Source organism: Pinus tabuliformis, chromosome Q (assembly GCF_031772625.1).
Source record: "Pinus tabuliformis cultivar Carrire ecotype Pingquan chromosome Q, CPIR1, whole genome shotgun sequence".
Taxonomy (NCBI): Eukaryota; Viridiplantae; Streptophyta; class Pinopsida; order Pinales; family Pinaceae; genus Pinus; species Pinus tabuliformis.
This window is the reverse complement of record NC_142296.1, coordinates 118,757,463-118,782,764: the sequence shown is the minus strand read 5'-3', so window position 1 is coordinate 118,782,764 and position 25,302 is coordinate 118,757,463. Positions and strand designations below refer to the sequence as shown.

General features: G+C 37.3%; 1 pseudogene; it reads right to left on the bottom strand.

Moving 5' to 3' along the window:
- Positions 1–16,960: 16,960 nt before the first annotated feature.
- LOC149218522 (transcription factor MYB123 pseudogene) lies at positions 16,961–17,867 on the bottom strand (annotated as a pseudogene).
- Positions 17,868–25,302: the final 7,435 nt, after the last annotated feature.

Sequence of the window (25,302 nt, the reverse complement as noted above, 5' to 3'; positions counted from 1 at the left end):
TTGCGTGTAAAGATTGGAGTTTGCCAATTTTGGATTTTACAATTCAGTTTGGGCAAAAGGCTTACTGAGATTCTGTGGCTGGGTTCTAGATCTAATCTTTCGTAACTAGATCTAGATCTAGATCTAATCTTTTGCCTTATTTCTTTGCGGTTGGGTTCTAGATCTAATCTTTTGTGACTAAATCTAGATCTAATCTTTTGCCTTATTTCTCTATGGCCAGGTCTCGGCTCCCATGCTGTGTTTTCAGGACTCTTCACTGTCCCACGCTGTGGGGTTATCAAAGGCAACAACCAATTTCATAGACGAACCACCTGTTGCGACTAGATCTAGATCTATGGCTCCTAGCTTCGCGAAAATAGTTGTTGGCTCAGTTCCGTCCGCTTTTGGAGGGTAAGCTCCTACCCATATCGTTAGTGAAGCCCTAGCTCCCACTATCCAGGTGGTCTAGGCCTCACTCGATGAGGATTTGAAGTTTTTCGAAAGTGCCCTAATCTGCTGGTTCAATGGTTTTTGGCCGCGGCTGACAGCTCTCCATAATTTGATCTCGAAGGTATGGAACCCTGTCATTTCTGATGAAATTAATATCTACCCCTATGCTAGGGTTTCTTTATAGTAGATTTTGAAAATCCTGAAAGCAGATAATGTATTCTAGATTCCGGCCCTTGGTTTTGGGAAAAGTCAGGTCTATTCATGAAGCCATAGAACCCATCATTGGATCCCTCAACAACAGTCATAACCTCAGCACCAGTTTGGGTGAGATTGCCAAGCCTACCCTTGTATCTCTAGAATATCTCCTCGCTAAAAGCCATTGGAAATGCAATTGAGAAATTTTACTGCAGGTGTCCAGAAAAAGAGGAATATGCCAGAACCACCTATGCACGCATCTGTGTGGAAATAGACTTCAGCGCCGGATTCCCAATTGAAATAAACCTAACAAGTAAAGACTATGTGTGTAACTAGAAACTCGATTATGAAAGTGTCCTCTTCAGATGTTGATCTTGCTTTGAGACCAACCATCTAGCCAAAAATTGCCCAAACGCCTCCTAGAAAATTCTACTAGAAAAAACCACCACAGATCTACATGGTGGGAAGGAGCACAAAAAAAACACTACACTGTCATCAAAGAAGAATACTCTAGAGAAAACTCTGAATCACAAGAAATCAGGCAAGAAAGAAACAACTCTCAAGACAATCAGGGAGAAAGCCCCACCCAACAACAAAAAAGTGAACTCGACAACCCCTCAAGCATCAACAGTTATGAGGATTCGAATACCGCGCAAAATAAATCTTCATTTAACAGCAAAGTAGATCTCCTAGACCAAACTTTTTCTCTGACTATCTTCAAAAGGAAGAATACAATAGATCACGAAGCTAAGACACCAATATCCCAAGAACCAGAAGAGATGAAGGAGATGCAAATAAAGGAAGTTAGAAGACCGTAGAGAAAAAAAAGAAAGCTACAGCACCAATCTCGCCAAGAAAGACGAGGAGCCAGATAATTAAAAACTAAGAAAATTATAGGTCTGATAGACCAATTTGGTCTCAGTGGACATTAACCATCATCATCATCATCATCATCACAAAAGATGCACATATATGGAAGTTATATATACTAAAGTTTCACATACATGGAGGTTATGTGTATATACGGAAGTTGCACATATACTTGGAATATATGTGCATATAGAAAAGTTTCGCATATACAGAAGATATGCACATATCTTCCGTATATGCACAATTTCCATATATGGAAGTTGCACATGTACAGTAGATGCACAGACATAAAAGACATACATATATGGAAGATATTCACATATAAGAAAGTTAAGCATATATGGAAGATATGCAAATATCTTCTGTATATGCACAATTTTTGTATATGGAAGTTGCACATATACGGTAGATGCACATATATAAAATATGTGCATATACGGAAGATATGGACATATAAGAAATTTACACATATACGGAATATATGCGTATAAACGGAAGTTGTGCATATATGGTAGATGCACATATACAAAATATGGACATATAATAAAAATATGTGCATATATTACGTATATGCACAATTTTCGTATATGGAATTTGTGTATATACGGTAGATGCACATACACAAAAGACGTGCATATATGGAAGATATGCACATATAAGAAAGTTATGTAGGAGGATGGTTTCGGTCGTCCATGCAGGATTAGGGTAAATCCCTAGGGTTCACTGCAGATTATTGCAGTCTACTGGAGCTGAGTACCGTAACCGACTGCTATTGCCCGCCGTTTTCGTTCTCTTGCCCGTCGCTTTCGGCTGTCGATTTCTGGCTGGGAACATGAGGACACTATGGAGGTTGAAGAGCTCAATTATTCCAAGGAGCCCTTTCCGGACCGTGTCATATTTGGAAACCCCTGTTTCTCCTCGCCGGCATCTGGCTCTCAACCCATGCCTGAACCTGCACCACCCTTATCGTTGCCGGTGGTCTCACTTCTTGGGCATTGCTCTGCACCTCCTCTCTCCAAGTCGCTCTCTATTGAATCATCTGCCTTGTGTGTTCCTCCCCTTTCTCCGGGTACCCTACACATTTTAACCTTGAATACACCCCCATCGCCCTCATTTGATCCTCACCCATCCATTTCGACGTTTTTCTCTGTGCCTCCTACGAACATCCTAGCTTCTGAAGCTCTAAACCCTCCTTCCTGAGCTCATCTGCCGTCGGGTTGCTTTGAGACCCCTGTGGTGAAGGTTAAGTCTACAGAACATTTTCCCCCGGAAGGCATCCCAAATCCTTTGGTGGACCACCCTTCCGCTCCTCACACGAGCAAGAGGAAGACTAAGTGCGTGAAGGCTACCACAAAGGAGATCACCATCAGATTCAACGAGATCTCTGCAATAAGGGAGGTTGCTTTCATGGCCAGTACAGTGCTTGTTAGACATGTGCTTGGCAGAGCGTACTCGGCCAACAGACTGACCCTATGGGTAAAGGAGATATGGGGTGGTTTGCTGAAGGAACTGCATAAGGTTCAAATCCTTCCCAAGGGGTGGTTCTCTCTACACTTTGCAAAGGAAAAATACACTGATTTGGTCCTTGCGAGGTACTAGCACATCGAGATGGCTCCAGTTCTTCTCAAGCAGTGGAGTCTGTTATTTGACCCTGAATGAGAACGAATCAGGGCTAGACCTCTCTGGATTCGCTTGTCGGGGCTTCCATTACAGTATTGGTGCGAGGAAGTCTTTATCAGGATTGGAAACACTCTAAGCACATATTTGGATCACGACCGTACTTTTGTGGAATCGAAAAATCGAACCCTCGCCCGAATTCTGGTCCACTTGGACACCCGTGAGGGTCTGGAGGAGAAGATAACACTTCACTGGGGGAAGTACATCAAGGTCCAGATCTTGGACTATGAGGGGGTTCCGTTTCGCTGTCGGCGATGCCATAAGGTGGGGCATATCTTCAAAGATTGCCCGCTTAATAGGAAAATAGAGGATATCCCAAAGGCAACACTTACTCCATCCAGGATTGATTCGCCTGTCGTTTTTCGCTCTCCTACTCTAGGTCCTACCACTCCAGAAAGTTCTCCTCTACATAAGGCGGTGGATGCTGTGCATAGACCGATTTCACCGCCACTTACCAGGGCTCGAGCTGCTGCTGAAGCCGCGAGAGCTTTGGGTATTCCTTTGATCCCTCCTACCTCATTTTTAGATTATAGCACATCTATTGTTGCATCTTCTGTTTATACCTCCATGGCTCACTGCACTATGTCGACTCCTCCTCTCATTGCCACTACTGCCCCCTCTCTGCAATCACTTTCTACTTCCTCCATCTCGCCATCATCCTCTGGGGTCTCACCTTCACATCATTATTTTCTCCGCTCCCGAACCCTAGCCAATGGTACCCCGGTTCAACAGATTGGACTGGGCCTCACCCTTCCAGGTTCAGTTCCATTGTCATCCCAGGGGAGGAAGTCTGATCTCTCCAAAGCCATAAAGCGTGTTGGGGTGGAGGTAGCTTCTAGCCGTCAATCCACTCTTGACGGGATCCTTAGAGCTTTGAATACCCCAAGAGGAGTTCCCCCATGAAGTGTTTGTCTTTTAACTGCAGAGGCATGGCTAATACCTCCAAGAAACTAGCCCTGCAGAGACTTTTTGAGGTGGAATCGATTGATATTATACTGCTACAAGAAACCCTTGATCCGGCTGATCACATTACCTTCTCCCTGCAATCTCTTGCCCTGAGTGGGACTTTCTTGGCTATGGATGTTGTAGGGAGATCTAGGGGACTTGCCATTGGATACAACCCTCGATCCATCAGGGTTGATGCATCATGGGGTGGCTCTGGATTTATGGGCATTGAAATTTTCTCAGCAGAGCTTGGAAATAACTTTCGGGTTGTTAATGTTTATGGACCATGTCATCAAAGGGAACATTTCTGGAAACATCTATTAACTCTCTCGATCTTCGCTCCTAATCACATTATCATTGGAGGAGATTTAAATTTTTCCCCGGGTTTCAGTGAATCATGGGGGTCTTTGGCACAGGTGGATGCTATCTCAGGGTTCATGACAAATCTTTTGGAACAAACCAATTTTGTAGATGTTCCAATGCACAAACCTCTTCCCACTTGGAGAAATAAAAGGGTGGGTGAAGTTGCACTGGCTCGTAGGCTTGACAAATTTTTAATGAAAATTCCTCTCGTACAGCATCTGCACCATTACAAACAATGGGTGGGCTCAGGGGGCATATTGAATCATTCCCCTATCTATCTGGAGATTTTGGGACCTCCCCATAAACCTAAAGCCCCCTTCAAATTTAACCATGTTTGGTTACAGGACCCTGCCTACATTGGTTTGGTATCGGATTTATGGGTTGCCAACCTGATTAATAGAGCTGAAACTTTGGCAAAAGGAATCTGTAATAATCTATCCAAGCTCAAACACCTTTCTATCATTTGGGCTAGGGAGAAGCGTATAAGGGAGAACTCTCAACTGGTCCAAATCGAATTTTAGTTGAGCTCATTGCTTGATGAAAGAAGTCTGGGATTCAGTTCTGCTAAAGACAAGTCTCATTTGATTGAGTTGGAAAACCAAAAGGCTCACATACTAAAGGAGCGAGAGGAATCCCTAAGATTAAGAAGTAGAGCCATTTGGCTGAAAGTTGGTGATGACAACACTAGATTTTTTCAAAACTATGCTAAGGGGAGAAAGGTTTCAAATACCATTTGGAATCTTCCTCTACCTGAGGGAGTTTTTGCTGACTCCTTCAACAAGCTCTCCCACCTTGGCTCTTCTCATTTTCGGAACCTTTATAAGAGCCCTCCTGGAGCAAATCTTGCTGATATTATCAATGTGGCTGGCCATTTCCCAAGATTTGTCAATGAGGAAGAAGCTGAAGAGCTATTTGCACCGGTAACTTCTGGGGAACTTGAAAGCACGTTAAAATGGTTCAAGAAGGACAAGAGTCTAGGCCCGAATGGCTGGACCATTGAATTCTATCTTGCTTTCCATGAGATATTGGGACAGGATCTGTTGAAAATTGTGGAAAAGAGTAGAATTATAGGATCTATATACAATGCCATCAACTCAACTTTCATTGCCCTCATTCCTAAGGCCGACTCTCCATCCTCTTTCGATGATTATAGGCCTATATCTTTGTGCAACTGCTTATATAAGATTATATCTAAAATCATTGCAAACAGACTCAGACCTATTCTCTCCCAGCATATTGCACCTCAGCAATTTGCCTTCCTTGAACACAGACAAATTCATGAAGCCATTGGATTGGCTCAAGAAGCCAGTCATTCTATCTGGACTAGACACCAAAAGGGCATCATTCTCAAGATCGACCTATCAAAAGCTTTTGATCGTGTCAGCTGGCTTTACATTAAGATGCTTCTCACCCATTTGGGATTTCCTCATAATTTCATCACTTGGATTATGGCCTGCATTACTACCCCCACCTTCAGTGTCCTCATAAATGGCTTGGCTTCTCATTTCTTTTATTCTGAAAGGGGGCTAAGACAAGGTTGCCCACTATCTCCTCTCCTCTTCCTGATTGTCATGGAGGGACTTAGTCATTTAATTGCAATGGCTAAGAGGGATGGAGACCTCTGTGTCCTCAAGATTTCTGATGATTGCTTTCTTACTCATCTCCTTTTTATGGATGACGTTCTTATCTTACTGGATGGTAGCATTCGAGATTCCTGTACTTTCTCAAAAATTCTCCTCCTTTTCTCGTCTGCCACTGGGATGTTAGCTAATCAATCTAAATCTACCATCACTTTTTCTTGAACCTCCATTCATGAGTCCCATTTTTCACAACAGCTTTTTCCTTACTGTATCCATCCTTTAGATAGGGGACTCAAATATCTGGGATTTTGGTTAAAACCTACCTGTTAGAAGATTGCATATTGGGTTTGGCTTGTTACAAAATTGGAGAAAAGACTGTCCATCTGGAGTCATAAATATTTATCCAGGGCTGGTAGGCTCGTCCTTATCAAATCTGTCCTGGAGGCCACCCCAATTTTTTGGATGGCACTTGCATGGATTCCCAGGAATATCCTAACTCGTTTGCAGCAACTGTGCAATCGATATCTTTCGAACATGAATCAAGACAAAAGAACTTTTGCATGGATTAGCTGGAAAAAGATTGCAATGCCAAAGAAATGGGGCATATGGGGTTTAAAAGATCTCCCTCTTTTTGCGCAAGCCATTGCTACAAAAATGGGTTGGACTCTGCTGACTGGTCAGAATCTATGGACCTCTATCTCATATCACAAGTATATCTAGCCACAAAACATTATGGATTGGGTTGGACTGCCAAGTTGGCTGACTGCAGGCATCTCATTAGTGTGGAAGGCACTGCTACATTCCCTTCCTCACATCAGGGACAATCTAGTTTGGAGAATTAATGATGGTTCCTTGGCTCGTATAGGTCTAGATCCTTGGACTGGAGGAGGAAGACGTATGCTATCTGGAGATCTCATACAGTATCTTCACTCCCAAGAGATCAGGGTAATTGCAAATATAGCAGATCAACAAAACACAGGTATATTTTCCCAAGCATGGAAATCTGCTCGTCAACTTAATCTACCCCCATGTTGGCATCAGGAATGGCAGGAATACATCTCCGCCCTATCTGAATCACACATCGGGATTAAAGAGGGCCCTGATGAACTAGTTTGGTGTCATGCAGAGAACGGCATCTACTCTCCAAAATCAAGATATATATCCTTGATTCTCCACAAAAGACCAGAACAGATTTCATTCTGGTGGAAGTATATTTGGAAACTCACAGCACCTCCTCAAATCATATTATTCTTCTGGTGTATTCTTAGAGATAAAGTGCCCACGGGGGAACACCTTCCTCACAGATCCTATTATGGGCCAACCTGGTGCATATTATGCAAATGCTCATCCGAATCTACTTCTCATCTCTTTTTGCACTACTCTACCCTGCATACTCTATGGCAAATCTTATCCTCTTCCATTCGTTTTACTGGGCAATGGGCTAGCGATGATCCTGGCAGAGCTTGGGATGACTGGTCTAATAGACACAAGGGATCCAAACTACAGAGCCTCCCCATGATTGTCAGCTGGTATATCTGGTTGGCTCGCAACCGATCCATATTTGATAATAGACCAGCGTGTTGGCCACATATTGTGGCTGGTATAGTTTTAGCTTATAATGAAATGCCCGACCCTCTTCCAACCAGAGAGTGCAGACCACACGCACCTCCTATCATTGACAAAAGTACATCTTGGGAGTTTTTTGATGGCGCTGCTAATCAGCGGGGCTGTGGTGGAGGCTTCATTCTTTATATTAGTGAACAACATTTCTATAAAGTAAATATGGGTTTAGGATTTGGAACCAATAACTTCGTTGAACTCATTACCCTCCGACACCTACTGCATTTCTCCTTGGAACACCATTGCATCAATTAAAATTTATTTGGAGACTCAAAGATCATCATAAACTGGTTCAATGATATTACTGCATGTCACATACACACACTTAGTAATATATTGAATGAAGTCAATATTTTCAAGGCACAATTTAACGACATCTCTTGCAATCATATCTAGAGGGAGCATAACAACAGTGGTGACCAACTATCCAAGGAGGCCTCAGCACTACCCAACGGAGAGTGGATGATTCAGGAGCAGAGGGGGTCAAATGAATACCGCTATTTCCATCGTCCATATATAGACCAGCACTACCAAAGGGTCGTGAGCCCTTGATCACTGGCTGTTTTTTGTTTTACTACTGAAAAACATGAATATTTTTGTAAATGTACATAGACATATATGATAGTTTTTATTTTGAAGTGCCCTGTGTAGCTTATGTATAGGCTTATAACAGACTTTTACAACTGATATTATGGAAGATTGCCCTGTGTGGTGTATCTGGCCAGTATATAGTTTATTGTATCTTTCTTTGAATCAGTTCGTGGTGACTAAGGATACAACATATGCAACAACATCTACAATATGTAATTTTTCTATGATTAATGAAAAATTATGGATTTTTCCAGTGGAAAAAAAAAAAAAAAAAAAAAAAAAAAATTATGTATATATGGAAGGTATGCACATATTTTCTGTATATGCACAATTTCCATATATGCACAATTTCTGTATATGGAATTTGCACATATACGAAATTTATGTATATACAGAAGATATACACATATCTTCCGTATATGTGTAATTTTTGTATATGAAATTTGTGCATATACGATGCAGATACATAAACGACATGCATATACGGAAGATATGCACATATAAGAAAGTTAGGGATATACGGAAGATATGCGCATATCTTCCGTATATGCACAATTTCGGTATATGTGCAATTTCTATATATGGAAATTGTGCATATACGGAAGATATGTGCATATCTTCCGTATATACATAACTTTCAAATACATGCACATTTCCATATACGTGCAATTTATGTATATGGAAGTTTCACATATACTGTAGATTCACATATATAAAAGACATGCATATACGGAAGATATACACATATAAGAAAGTTATGCACATACAAAAGATATGTTTATCTACGGAAATTGCAGATATACAAAAGATGCACATATACAAAAGTTATATATACTAAAGTTGCACATACATGGATTTTATGTGTATATACGGAAGTTGCACATATACCTAAAAGATATGTGCATATAGAAAAATTTTGCATATACAAAAGATATGCACATATCTTTCGTATATGCACAATTTTCGTATATGAAAAATTTCCATATACGGAAGTTGCCCATGTACGGTAGATGCACATACATAAAAGATGTACATATATGGAAGATATGCATATATAAGAAAGTTACGCATATAATGGAAAATATGCATATATCTTCCGTATATGCACAATTTCCATATATGCACAATTTTTATATACGGAAGTTGTGCATATACGATAGATGCACATATATAAAAGACGTGCATACATGGAAGATATGCACATATAAGAAATTTACACATATATGGAAGATATGCGCATATACGGAATTTGTGCATATACGGTAGATGCACATATACAAAAGATGCACATATACGAAAAATATATGCATATATTGCTTATATGCACAATTTTCGTATATGCACAATTTATGTATATGGAATTTGCGCATATACCATGCAGATACATAATAGACGTGTATATACAGATGATATGCACATATAAGAAAGTGACAGATATATAGAAGATATGCGCATATCTTCCATATATGCACAATTTCCATATATGCACAAAAAAGCAGTCTCTATATAGGCGCAACCTCTGTATATACACATCTTCTATATATATGCAACTTCCGTACCCAAAAGCATTATCTGCCAATTTTAATAATATTTCAAGCCCACTAAACCGATTTTTACGAAGTTTTCCTCTATTAAAATATGTTTGTAATATTAAATGAAAATCAACCCCCTGACTGTCACGGCCTCTCCTACGCCAATACGATTGCGATTTGGTCTCGATTCCTCTGCGATCCTTTTCTAAATTTAGATCTTATTTAATCCCTATATATGCGATAAGAAGCTCTATCCTCCCTATTCGGTCTCCCCACACCTGATCACTCCTACGTTCCTTTAATCCTCTGCTCTATCTCCAATTTTCAAATTTTTCCCCTGTTCATTCTGTAGCATAAATACAACAGCAAGACACGGATGTGACAGCAAGTTAGAAAATGACACAACAGGAAGGAAACAAAATACTTATGGCTAGCTCAAACTTTTCCAGAATAACATGCAAGGCTTTAATCTCTCAAATTTTCAATTCTCCAAAGAGCATATTATTGTCCACAAATTGTTGGTGTGTCGCCGAGAGATTAGTTTCAGGGATCTTTTTTCTTTTATGTGACCCTCTCATTTTGCCTCTTGAAGAAAATGGACCAAGTCTTCTATTGTGATAATAAACAAGAATGGGGATAAGGAAGCACCTTACCTCAAGCCTTGGCTGTAGTGGAATTTCCTTTAGGGAGATCTGTTGAGAATAATAGAAAAGAAAGGGGTTATTACCATGGATCTAGTCCATCATATCTAGTCTTAAGAAAATACAATGGTTGCTAGCATCTGAAAGAGGAATTGCCAATTTAAGTGATCATATGCTTTGGATAAGTCCAATTTCATCAACATCCATGGCCTTCGTCGAGATTTCAAAGAGTGAGGTATTTCATGAGTCGAGATTATGCCATCAAGGATTTGTTGCCCCACTATAAAGTTTATTTGTTTCAACCTAATTATGATGGATGGATCTACAAAGTGAATGTAACAACCCTGGTGAGAATTCCATGTAATAAATGTTAAAAACAATAACCACGGATGAATGGGACACTTATTCCAAGCTGAATGTTGGGAAAGAAATCCTATGGGTGTTCATTTCATTGTTGATGGCTAGGGAAATTGGCAAAGGAAGTGACATGAGGAAACAATGGTTCATGACGATTCTCAGATAAGTAAGATATCCTTACACTTAACTCTGTTGTTTACACCTGTAGGCTACATGTCGATGATATGTTTGATGAAATTCCTGTCATGGCTAGTAGGGGTATGGTTAAGGCCTTGATCAACTATTTACTTTTGCATCATTGTTTCCTTGTACTTTATTTAATTATGAGCTTTTATTCCATTCTAGGTAGTGGCCTAGGCTTTGGGCCTAAAAAAGTGGCTCAAATCTCAGAGTCGCAAGCACATAATTGGTAAGTTTCATCCACAGTCGCTGGCATGCAGGCCTATGAGAGTGACTTTAGGTCTCTGGTCGCTCCCTTGCCCATAGCATGAGAGCGACTGAACCTTAAATTGTCAAGAACAATAGTGGGACCCCGGAACAGGTTGTCTGAGTGGTTGACTTGTCTCCCGAGGGTTCTGTTGATGGTGTTGGATGGCTATGTGTGATATTTCATCGATTCCACTTCCTTAAGGTCACCTAGGAGATTGAATCTAATCATAGTAGCCTCTCATCTCATGTTTACCCCAGATGGCACGGTAACTTGGGTGGATGTGGGAGGAGGGTTTTACAGTGAAGCATGCAGCTCATGGGAGCATCAAAAAGTACAAGGCTAGATTTGTGGCCAAAGGATTCTCTCAGTTAGAGGGAGTGGACTATGAAGAAAATTTTCCCCAATTGCAAGATATTCCTCCATTAGAACCATTCTAACATTGGATGCGCAAATGGGCTACAAGATCCATTAGATGGATGTGAACACCACCTTTCTCAATGTTGTTGAGGAAGAAATTTACATATAGTAGCTAAAGGGATTTGAGACATGACCGGGAGACACATGTGTAGACTCAGGAGAGCCTTGTATGGTCTCAAACAGGCACCTCGAGCATGGTACACTCAGATCGACACACATCTCAGTGGATTGGGCTTCACCAAAAGTATGTCAAACATTAATTACAAAGACCTCTTATTAGAACTTCTGACCCACAAATAGCAAAGCATTTCGTTCAGATCAGAGATTTGAATCCAAAAACTGTATAAAGCTAAACATTCAGAAATTCAATTATTAATTATGTTTATAACTAAAAAAAAAATTGGTGAATGATTGGTTGTTGTGAATAGGATGAAGTGGCTTAGAATTGTAGAAAAATATCTTTTAATGCCAATATTTGAAAAGGGAAAGTTCTCATGCTCTTCCAAAGGTTGGATTTAGTATCGAGAAACTGGCATATTCATTTCATAACTCTAAGGATGGCCATATTCTTAATATTTTCGTCTTAACTTTTACTAGTTTTAGTTTATCTAGATAGTGTTTATGTCAAGGCTATAAGTGTTTTTGTTTGGGATAATAAAATAATATATTAGCTATATGTTTGTATAAGGAATATAATGGTTGTAGTTTTTCATGTTTTATTAAACTAGAATGAAGTATTCTTTTAAAAAATAAAAATAAACAAATAAATAAATTATTGTGTCATTGAGACTCTTTTATAAATATTAAATCTCATATATGTAATTTTTGTTGATTATAGTAAAATTATAATTAGAAGGAAAAAGACTATATACTACTATGTATTTGTACACACACATATATATTTCACTCATATTTTATTATTTTCCATTAAACAAAATGATAATAAACATTTTTTCAATGTCTATAATAATATGTGGGCCATCAATATTTGTACATATACATTAAATTATATATATCTCAATTTTATTGTATAAATACTATATACATTGTCATGAATAATTTGTAATTGGATATTTGTTACTTGTCCTTGAGTAAAATAATAAACTATTAAAAAAAATACAAACTTAATTAAATAATGATATTTGCTTGTCCAATAACAAGTCCTTTGAGACCATGAAAAATATAATGCTATACAAAGCTGCTTTGAATAATCTTTTCTTTTCTTTCCTTATTTGTCAGAAAATTAAAATTAATTATTTAATATATTTATAATTTAAATACATAAAATAAGAATAATAGTTATAAAATAGTTAGTTTTTATTTTAAAATTATATATCACAAATTTAAAAACTAATTTAATTATATCAATTCAAAAATATTTAAAAATATATATATTCATTAACACTAATAAAAATGTCCATTGAAAGAAAAACTAACATGATAAATTAACAAATATATATTATAAATAAAAATAGCACTAAATGTTGAATATATTATCAAAAATGTTTATTTTTTATGAAATTTTTTAAAAATATTTTAAACCAAATTTTGAATTTTGAAAACATTTTTAACCACACTATGAATTTTTGAAATATTTTCTTTTAAAACAGAAAATTTTAATAATTTTTTAAAAATATTCATTAATAATTAAGTTATTAACATGAAAAAACCCACAATTAAACTGATAAATTAAAACATGTAAGCTATTTATAAAAATTCCATTAAATTTCTAATGTTTATTAGAAATGTTTGGTTTTTCAAAGTTTTGAAAACATTTTTACTCAAACTTTAAATTTTTGAAATATTTTATATGCAATATTCCTTTCAAAATATATAATTTTGATATTAAAAAAAAAAAAATCTTCTCAAAAACTTAGCACTATGTAAATTAAAAAGCTAATTAGAAGATTTTCAAAATATAAATAAAAATAAATTGAAAAAGACTCGTCGGATAGATATATAATGTAGACCATTGAATTTATTGTTAAAATACAGAAAACGTTGCATTGAACTAAAGATTGTTAATTGTCACATTTAAAAAATTACCACATATTGTTTTTGGAGAGGACAACCAAGGCCTTAACTTAGAGAAGAAAAGGAAAATTTTCCATATTTATAATCATTAAAAGAGACAAATTCGAGAGGAAAAGAAAGATAGAGTCATTGTTAGTGAATCACCATTTGGGGTTCTCTTGTAAATAAAAAGCTTTTGTTGAATGGCATCGTTACATATTTGCAATAACATCCCCAATCCTCAAACAATGGAGAGACAATGCCAGATCCATATAACAGACTTGTCGAGGATGTCGTTAAACTCATTCAATGGTATTCCCATTCACCTTTGTTGGCTTTCATCGCTAGATTGCATCAGTAGGGCTTTAGATAGGGATGTATGGATGCAACTCATTTTCCATTTCATAAATCAATATCTTAAGCTAATGCTCAGCTATACCAAGGCACAAAATGTCACATGGGAAAGGAGAAACCTCCTGGCACATATCTAACAATAGATGATTGAATGGAAAGCTTTGAGCGTCTCTTATCTCTGTCATGTAGTCGAAAACTCCCTTCAACACACAGCGGGATCTGATTCTACAATTTAATAATATAGTGCATGATACGCATGCAATAAGCCACACAAAAACCTTTGTTTTAGAGTCTAAGCTGTGGATTGATATAGAAGAGGAGGATGTGAGGATTAATGATTGTAAAAGGAAGGATAAATCTACGAACCATCATTAGAGTGAAGTTTTGAGAATACTCACTGAAATTGTGAGAGCGAAACGAACTTGGCACAGGTTATGCGAGAATGTGGTCGTGAACTTTATCTTGTACCTCTTCACCTGTGAAAGCTCCGCACAAGGAGAGTCAATATCTTTCTCCATCCTATAATGGTGGTAAGGCCCAAGGGAGATTAGCTATGGAATATAGGCGTCTAGTTTCATCATTAGTAAATGAGTCACTGCGCACTAGTTCACAACCATGTTTAGTCGAGGATCATCGATTCAATTTCAAATTCCAAACTAGCAATGGCATGGATTCGAGCTCTGTGGGCGAGCCTTATGCAGTCTCTAAAGTATGCTAGTCGGCTGTCATCCTCGGCTTGCCTTCCATACTAGAACGAAATAGTGCGCTTCAAAACTCAAATCAAATGGGTAGATGAGTATTAATGTTGATGGATTGGATTACGTACTATCATTTATGTTATGTCCATGAAGTGCATTCTCGTCGGTATTGTATGGTCATGGAGGAGTCGCTGGAAATAATCACGATATTTGTTGCCAAGAAACTAGGGAGATGGGAGTCCCCATATCGAGGCGGCCAAAACCCACTGTCAGGGTACTGTCTCTCGTACTCTTAAGCTGTAATAAATTTCCTATAGGGGTGGAAATAAAGCTTGTCGAGTATATGACGTTTCCAAAATATTTGACTAATCACATGGCCGTCATCAATTCGTCAGTAAGGACCAAGTATAAAAATAATGAGAATAGCATGAACGATTCAAATTAATGCAATAATTAAGAAATGTTGCTAAGAGTATTTAGGTTGATAGATGTCGGGAGGGTAACTTTTTTCAATTTAAATGTTTCTATATATATTAATTAGATATAATTTTAATTCACATTTATTTTATATAATTATAAAATTATTAAATAACATAATATAAATGTAAATTAAAATAATCAATTAAAAAATCACAATAATTTATCAACTATATTTATTAATATAATTGCAATAATAATAAAGAAATTATTAATAAACAAGTGTTATATAGTAGTTACTATATGTTGTTTAGCTTTAATATAATTAAACTAAACTAAAACTAAAAGTATTAAATTTAAGTTAGTGTTAAGGTTTAGTATCTAGTTAATTTAGGTTTTATTGATTGGTAAATTGAGTATTTTGTTAATAGTTGCATTATGGTGGTGGAGAATCCAATCCTACCCAACAATAATAATGGCTTATTGTACTAATAATACATTTGTCGTGAAGGTTGTCTAGAAGGTTTTACATTTTCTCCAAAAAAGTTAGATAGATATATTTTAAAGTGTACTTGGTTCTTGCCAAAGTATAAATAAATATTGTTCTTGCGAGATATATCTATGAAACATAGATTGAATATATTCCTTAAAAATATATATTAAAATTGAAGTTGATTTATTTACTAAGTTATTTCTTATTTGAATTTATTATCAATAATTTTATACTTATTTGTTATTAATATTAAGTAAAATCACAACTCTTTTTACTATAAGTAAAATTATTTGTTAAAATCAATTTTTTAAGTGTTGAACTACTTGTAATATATATTAAATAAAAATTTATTATTTGAATCAATTTTCATTTAATTATTGATGAGTTCATGAATATAGTTATTTATTTCAACTAACAAAACCTGCATGTACTATTATAAAAGTAATTTGAATATTATAAAATAGTTAAGTAATGTTTTAGTTAATTATTGGTTGCTAAGATTTTATTTTGTTATTATATGAAATTGAGAAATTAATTGCCTAGCTAAGACTTGCATAAATTTTGGTGGGTAGTAATCACTAAAAACTCTGTACATTTACATTTACATATTAATCTTACCTATTTTTATGCAAATATTTGATTAAATTATGATAATTTTAATCCTAAAATCATGACATACATATTACAACTGTATCTAAAAATTATCACACAAACATAATTCAATTACCAATATTATGCTAAACAAAAATTGCCATAGAAATACGAAATAAAACTGCAATCAATCATATTATGGATAAATAATTTTAGATATTACAGAGAATCTGCAATTTTCTTTTTATTATCAAACACAAAGTAATAGTTAATGAAAATAATACTTTTACTTAAAAAAAAATGCAGCACACCTCTCTTAACAACATTTACTATAGTTGTGGAATGCATTGATTGCCACTCTACTTGGTGGAAAGTTTCAGATTGAAATCCCTAAAATTTTATTGGCTCCATTCCCTGTCACGGGATTTATTCACGGTGTTCCAGAAAAAAGTTTGTCTACAGCTCATTCCTTCCGCACGATGTTGCAGCCCAACTTTGTCTAAAGCTCTCTCCACCCATGCGTAAGTGATTGCAACGAGCTTCATTTCTGTAAATAATTGAATTCATGAATACATTCTTTGTCTTGTTCGTTATTGTAGTCTCTTTCCATTGCTCTGTACAAATCTTCTGATGTAAAATCTGTTGAACAGACGAACAGAGAAGGGAGCAAATTACAGTATTGAAACGACTGCTTGTTCGAAAACAATGAACTCTCGGCCAAAACTAACTGCATCTCCCCCAGAATAATCATAATGAGGAGATTGTTGGTAACCTAAACAGAAAATGTGTTGCTGTTTCGATGGCATTATCAGCCAATGGCAAACCAATACGCTCGAATTCTTCGTTTCCGATGGAATCGTTCACAAGTAGGTCGCGCCATGAGGATTTCCTGGTTTCTTGAATGTTCCATAATTTGAAGGCTTCATCTGATATATGATTACTGGAGCCCTCATCGTTATAGCCATTTGCTCTTACAATTCCAGAGTGTCGCACGACTATTTTTATTTTAACAGTAGTGGCTTTGAACACAGGATTTTGAACAGGAACAGGAGATTTTGATTTTGTTCTTCGATTTTCTGAAGTCCTGGGTTGAGATTTTTCCATTGACAGGCACAACTTCTTACCCATATGAGTGTTCCAGTGATTCTTGATTTCGTTGTCTGTTCGACCAGGCAGTCGTCCTGCTATTAGAGACCACCTGCAAATACATTGTATAGTTGAGATTAACTCAATGGAAGATTTCCAAAATATTTCAAAACCTAAGAAAACCGAAAGTGTCATGTGCACTGATTTTCTACATACCGATTGCCAAGAATACGATGCAACCGAATAATGAGCTCCTCCTCGTCGGGAGAAATGTTACCACGTTTAATGTCGGGGTGAAGATAGTTAAGCCAACGCAACCTGCAACTCTTTCCACATCGCTTAAGACCTGCAAAACAAAACCTACCCACTCATTTAGCCTCTCAATGCGCATTTTGTTTGCAATAAAAATTGCAATTAGAATTTCACTGAAACTCACCTGCTTTATTAGGGATATTTATCATCCATCGCTGCCATGAATTCGAATGTATTCAGAGAGATTCATATCCTCCATGGCGTACCAAGCCCCATGGCTAAGACCTTCTTTTGAACAGCAAGGGGATCTAACCATCTTCAATATTCTTCTGTAACCCGTTAAGGCTAACTCAAAACAGCTGATGATCTACTCTGACACGTGACTGGCCTCCTCGCTTCCCTTTGGAAATAGCGCGCTTCAAAATTCAAATCAAATGGGTATATGACATGGGACTGGCCTCCTCGCTTCTCTTAGGAAATAGCGCGCTTCAAAATTCAAATTTGAATTCAAATCAAATGGGTATATGAGTATTAATGTCGACAGACTAGATTACATACTATCATGTATGCTATGTCCATGAAGTATTGTATGGTCATGTAGCAGTCGTCAGATTGTTTGTTGCCGAGAAACTGGGGAGATGGGAATCTCCATATCGAAGCGGTCAAAACCCACTGTCATGGTACAGTCTCTCTTAATGGTGACCATGTCTCTCTTAATGGTGCACTAATAGATCATTAATGAATCTATAGATTTGAAAATATAAAATTTAATTAAAACATTGCTTATATTTTAATTTAAAAATTTAATTAAAAAACAAAACAAAATTAATGGGAATTTAAGAACCACAACAATCATACATCCGATCTTTGCCAACCAATTTATCACACATCACTGAGAATATAAATCTATCAAGAAACAACCCCACCCAAACAACACCATGCTTTGTCTAGCAATCCGTATCCGTGTTGACCCAAACAAACATTGACCCCACAACCTCGGGATCTTCAACATAACCGTACAAATAGACTTAAAAAAGGGTAAAAATAAAACGAAAAGAGTTATTATCCCTCTTCACCAAATGAACCAATCATTGAATGCAGATACACATAGTGCAAAACAGAATGAAGATTGAGTATGAAACACCATAAAGCCTTAAACAATTCTTCCTTCAATGACCGGGATATGGTATCAAAATTTAATAATAGATAAGAAATAGCTTACACACGGAACAAACTATACATGAACTTTCAAAAATCAGCTGTCTGAAGTCCCTGTAAACCCCTTGGCACATTTCTAACCTTCCATTATTTGGATAGTGAGAAAAAGGGACAAAATTTGTAGCAAATGGGTATCAATAGAAGCAGGTGGGAAAGCGAAGAGAGGAAGAACATGCAAGTGAAATTGAAGGGCGAGAGAATCCCAGAGTTGTCCCTGGCAGCCCATCCTTGAACATTAAACCGACATACTTCCTTCACCATTTTCTGAAGAACATGCAAGTGAAATTGAAGGGCGAGAGAATGCCAGAGTCGTCCCTGGCAGCCCATCCTTGAACATTAAACCGACATACTTCCTTCACCATTTTCTCTCTTCAGAACACTTTGGAAACAAATTTGATTCACTTAGAAGAAGCAGTTGAGCAGATTAATGTAGAAAGAACAAACCAAAGGAGGAGGTGGGAGTTGGGGGATGGGTATTTAAAAGGCAAAGTATGGTCTGTACATTTAGTGCAGAAGCGGAGAAACTTCAAGCCACAACTTCTAAATATTGGTGGAAGCGGAGAAACTTCACGCCATATGTAGAGGTGGTCTGTGTCTTTTGGAAAACGACCTCCCGAATCTTTTGGGTTTGTAGACAGAGATTGCTGGACCACCACCCATCTTCCACATTTGACCGTATGCCATTAATTAGGATGGAGTTTACATATATTCTCAGTGGGCCGACGACCTCCCGAATCTTTTGGGTTTGTGGACAGACTGCTGGACCACCGCCCATCTTCCACATTTGACGGTCTGCCATTAATTAGGATGGAGTTTACATATATTCTCAGTGGGCCGACGACCTCCCGAATCTTTTGGGTTTGTGGACAGAGACTGCTGGACCACCGCCCATCTTCCACATTTGACGGTCTGCCATTAATTAGGATGGAGTTTACATATATTCTCAGTGGACCGATTTAGTTTAGTGTCCTTCAATCTGGTCAAAATAGGAAGAGTAGTTTGAGTTTTATATGATTTAAGTTTCTTGAGGACTTTTGTATATTTTAAATTTATCCTAAAAATTTATCAAATTTTCAAATTTATTGGAAAATCGAAATTTCAGATTGCCAAAAAAAAAATTTAGTTTATTAAAACGTCAAATTCATATGATCTAAGATACCAAGTGAGAACAATGTGAATGTCACTATAATCGACGCAATATGAAAAGTCAGAAGGAAACTCGTATAGAACTTCTTACAAGAAAAATGCATTGATGAAGAAGACCTCTTTTATTTGTTTGGCCGAGTGCGACGTCGTTTGGCACTTTTACCACGGTCCCTTGATGCGATGTGGCATGTCGTTTGGGCGTGGGCGTTTTTCATTGTGATCACTTTCATGCTAATTTTCTGGAACTTTTATGGAAGAAAAGATAGCATAATAATGATTTTATAATGTGGAATAAACACTTAAAAAAAATCGAAAATATTAATGTCTAAGAAATCGTATCTCCGGCTATTGATACTCGCTCACACACTCTCTCTCTTTCTCCGTCTTGTTTTGGTACTTCCAAAATTCTACTCACTCTGTTTTGATGGTGTAACACTGAAGAGAATTGAGCGGTGAGTTTGGGGACCAAACCGAAGTATTTATAGCCAAGTTTCCATCAAGCGATCGGTGGTTACGTGTCAAATGTTCCACAGCTTCAGTTGATCATGGGGAACGTTCCAACTGCCCTATGAACATGGTAGAGAACTGAAGGGAAGTTATGGACCACTTCAAGAGCTCCCAACAAGAAAAGGAATCCAGTGAGACAGTTTCCGTGAAAACTGGTAGTGGCCTGTTCATGACCATGACCAGATACAGGGAGCTAACATTCTCCCACTTGGTCCATACTTCTAATCTAACGTCTCATCTTAAAACCCATCGATAATCTGTATTAAGTAATAAATACATGAATCATGGCGATAAGTCCTCTAATGACAAGTATTATCTTCCATGTATTATTATGTATTTATTTGTATTATAATTTATGTGGCAACAATTTCTTAATGAATAAACCCTATGTTTATTCTTGGTCCTACACAGAGGAATTTTCTCAAATCAAATTAATGTGCACATAAATATGAGAAAAAACATCACAATAATTAAGAATTTCATTAAAATAACATTGTCCATACAATGAGAAACTACATAATGGAACCAAGTGCCATATTCACTATATGATCCTTGAATTTCAACGGTGGCATGCCCTTAGTCAAAGGATCAACGATCATCAACTCAGTGCTGACGTGTTCAATGACCACTTTCTTTTCTTTAACATGTTCCCTTATAGCTAAATACTTAATGTCGATGTGTTTACTTCGACTCCCACTTTTGTTGTTTTTAGCCATAAAAACAGTGGCTGAATTGTCGCAATACATTTTCAATGGCTTAGAAATAGAATCCATAATTCTAAGCCCAGAAATGAAACTCTTAAGCCATACATCATGTAAAGTAGCCTCAAAACAGGAGACAAACTCAGCTTCCATAGTGGAAGTGGCTGTCAAGGTCTGCTTGACACTCCTCCATGATATAGCTCCACCGGCCATCATAAAGATGTATCCTGATGTTGATTTGCGTGAATCAACACATCCAACAAAGTCAGAATCTGAGTAGCCAATTACTTCCAAGTTGTCTGTCCATCTATACATAAGCATGTAGCCTTTGGTTCCTTGAAGGTACCTCGTTACTTTCTTTGCAGCTCTCCAGTGGTCTAAACCTGGATCACTCCGATATCGTCCCAACATTCCCACAACAAATGCAATGTCAAGTTTTGTGCAGACCTGAGCATACATTACACTTCCAACAGCAGAAACATATGGAATGTTCTTCATTTGTTCCCTTTCAAAGTCGTTCTTCGGGCATTGGTTCAAATTGAAGCTATCACCCTTCACAATGGGAGCTACACTTGGTGAACAATCCTTCATCCGAAATCTCTCTAAAACTTTATTAATATAGGTTTCTTGAGACAGACTCAAGATGCCTCGAAATCTGTCTCTATGGATTGTAATGCCAATGACATAAGATTCCTCACCCATATCCTTCATATCAAAATTTTTATAGAGGAATTGTTTCACCTCATGCAGCAAACCCTTATCATTGGTTGCTAGCAAAATGTCATCCACATATAAAACAAGAAAACAGATTTTACTCCCACTGACTTTCTGGTATATACATTGATCCATGATGTTTTCTACAAAACTGAATGAAGAAATTACATTATGGAATTTCAAATACCATTGGTGGGATGCTTGTTTTAAACCGTATAAGGATTTCTTGAGTTTGCAAACCAATTACTCACCATCACTAGAGGGGAACCCTTCAGGTTGTTTCATGTAAACCTCCTTCTTTATATCTCCATTGAGAAATGACGTTTTCACATCCATTTGTTGCAACTCCAAGTCAAAATGGACTACTAATGCCAAAATAATGCGCAAGGAATCTTTCTTAGATACAGGAGAGAAAGTCTCTGTGTAATCGATTCCTTCTTTCTGAGTGAATCCCTTAGCAACGAGTCTTGCCTTGTATCTCTCAATTTTGTCCAATGAGTCTTTCTTTGTCTTAAAGGCCCATTTACATCCAATGGATTTTGCACCATTAGGCAACTCAACAAGATCCCAGACTCCGTTACTCTTTATAGAATTCGTCTCTCCCTTCATGGCATTGTACCATAATTATGATTCTTTGCAACTCATGGCTTGTGAAAAGGATTCGGGATCATTTTTGGCTTCAATGTTGTAGTCAGATTCTTGTAGATACACAACATAATCATCAGGAATCGCTGATCTCTTTGGTCAAATAGATCTTCTTAATGTTGTACTATCATTTTCTTGAGAAGTATGTGGTTCAACTCGTTGTTCAAAAGTTCTTAGCAACTCTTGAACTACCTGATCTACTGGAATGTCGTCAGCAGCTTGTGGAACTTCAACGATTGGTTGTTCAACACCAGTTTGTACTTGAGAGGTGCTATGAACAATAACCAATCTATCACTTGAGGTGGAAAGTTGAGATTCTGAATGATCCTCCTCAGAAACTATGTTCCTGGTTCGATCGCTCCCACTGATCAAGTCATTTCCAAGAAACTTTGCATTTCTTGATTCCACAATCCTAGTGTTGTGATATGGACAATAAAATCTGTAACCTTTAGACCTTTCAGCATATCCAATGAAATACCCACTAATGGTCCTTGGGTCCAGCTTCTTCTCTTGTGGATTATAAATTCTCACTTCAGACGGGCATCCCCAAACGCGCATATGTCACAAACTCGGTTTCCAACCTTTCCATAATTCAAATGGTGTTTTAGGAATAGCCTTGGTTGGAACTCGGTTTAATATATACACTGCCATCTTAAGTGCTTTAGCCCAAAAGGATTTAGGAAGATTGGAGCTGCTAAGCATACTCCGCACCATGTCCAATAATGTTCGGTTTCTTCTTTCTGCTACACCATTCTGGTCGGGTGAACCAGGCATGGTGTATTGGGCAACAATCCCATGCTCTAGAAGAAATTTTGCGAATGGGCCAGGTGCTTGTCCATCCTCTGTGTATCTACCATAATGTTCTCCATCTCTATCTGATCTCACGATCTTAATTTGCTTGCCGCATTGTTTCTCTACTTCAGCCTTAAAGATCTTAAAGGCATCTAATGTTTCGTTCTTGTCATGAAGAATGCAGAGATACATATATCGTGAGTAATCATCTATAAAAGCGATGAAGTATCTCTGACCATGTGATTCCATGTATAGACTACATATATTGGTATGTATGATCTCTAATATGTCCGAACTCTTATTGGCACCTTCCTTTGACTCGTTGGTCTGCTTTCCCTTTATGCAGTCCACACAAGTCTCAAAATTAGTAAAATCCAGAGTATTAAGTACCCCTTCATTTACTAATCTTTTAATTTTTTCTATGGAGATATGACCTAATCTCCGGTGCCATAATTTAGAGGAATCCTCATTAATAACACATCTTTTAGTGCCAGTGTGAACATGCATTGAATCATAAGTGACATTGTTTTGTAAATTAATGCAGTAAAGACCATCAGACAAAGTACCATTCCCAACACAATCAGATTTATTAAATAAACTGAAAGATGTTTATGAAAAGTTAAAGGAATATCCAAAAGGTACAAGCCTTGAAACTGAAATCAAGTTTTTAGAAAAACTTGGAACATAAAAGGTCTTTTCTAATTCTAAAACAAAGCCACTACTTAAAGTTAAATAGCATGTTCTTATAGCTTCCACATGCAAGCCCATCTTGTTTCTTAATAAAATGCTTTGCTCACTTCCCACTGGCTTCCTTAGGTTTTGCAAACCCTGCAAGGAATTCGAAGTGTGGATTGTTGATCCAAAATCAATCCATCAGGTGTTAATATTGACATTAACCATATTAGATTCATAACAAACAAATGAGGTTGGATTACCTTTGTCCGCAAGCCATTTCTGAAATTTGGCGCATTCCTTCTTCATGTGTCCCTTATTTTTAAAGAAGAAACACTTGGAATCCTTCTTGATATCAGCTTGAGGAGGTACTTTACCTTTCCCTGTCTGATTGGCATGAGATTTGCCCTTTTCATGCATTGCCAGCATTGCACTTTCTCCCAGTTCCATCACCAGTGTCCCTTCTCTTGAACACACATGGTCATGAGTTCATTAATTGAGCATTTATCCTTATGTGTGTTGTATGAGATTTTGAAGGGTCTGTATTGGTGCGGAAGGGTGTTCAGGATGTAGTGCACCAGGAAGGACTTCGATATTTCAACCTCAAGTTTCTTCAATTGAGCCACAATGTCTCTCATTTGCATGATGTGCTCGCGCACAACTTTCACACTGTGAGCCTTAGGGATGAGAACTTCATGACTAGGGTGCTTGCCAGTGCCTTGTTTGAAGTCACAAATTGATCATCAATGGCTTTCAACAAGTCTTGAACATTTTCATGTTGATCAACAGAACCACGAATACTAGCAGAAATTTTAGTCTTAATGAACATCATGCTTAGGCGATTAGATCGCTCCCATCATTCATAAAGCATGATGTCCACTGCAGTTGGTATCAGTGAGTGCTGGTGTTTTATCTTTCCTATTATCATAGTCTATGTCCATCCACCCTAAATCAATTCATGCGAATTAAATATGAACATAGCTAATAAATTTTCACAACAATTATCCAAATTGCATATAATTAAACCAAATAAATATAATAAGCATAAAATTTGAGCAAAAATTAGACATATTTCCAAATAAATGCCTTAATTCAGAAAATTCTCAAAAATATGGCATTGAGCCAAATCAATGGCTCAATGGCTCAATGTGTGCCTTCATAACCTGATCTAGGGGGCCGGTTCGAGTCCCTACAAAATACCTCTTCAATTTTTATGTAAGGAAAGAAATAGGGTTGGGCCATCTCGGCCGCATGCATAAAACCTCTCAAAACAATTTCTACATGATTTCTAGTTCAAAACTTAATGAAACAGAGCATAATAACACGAAGACAAATAGAGACAAAACGTCGTTCATA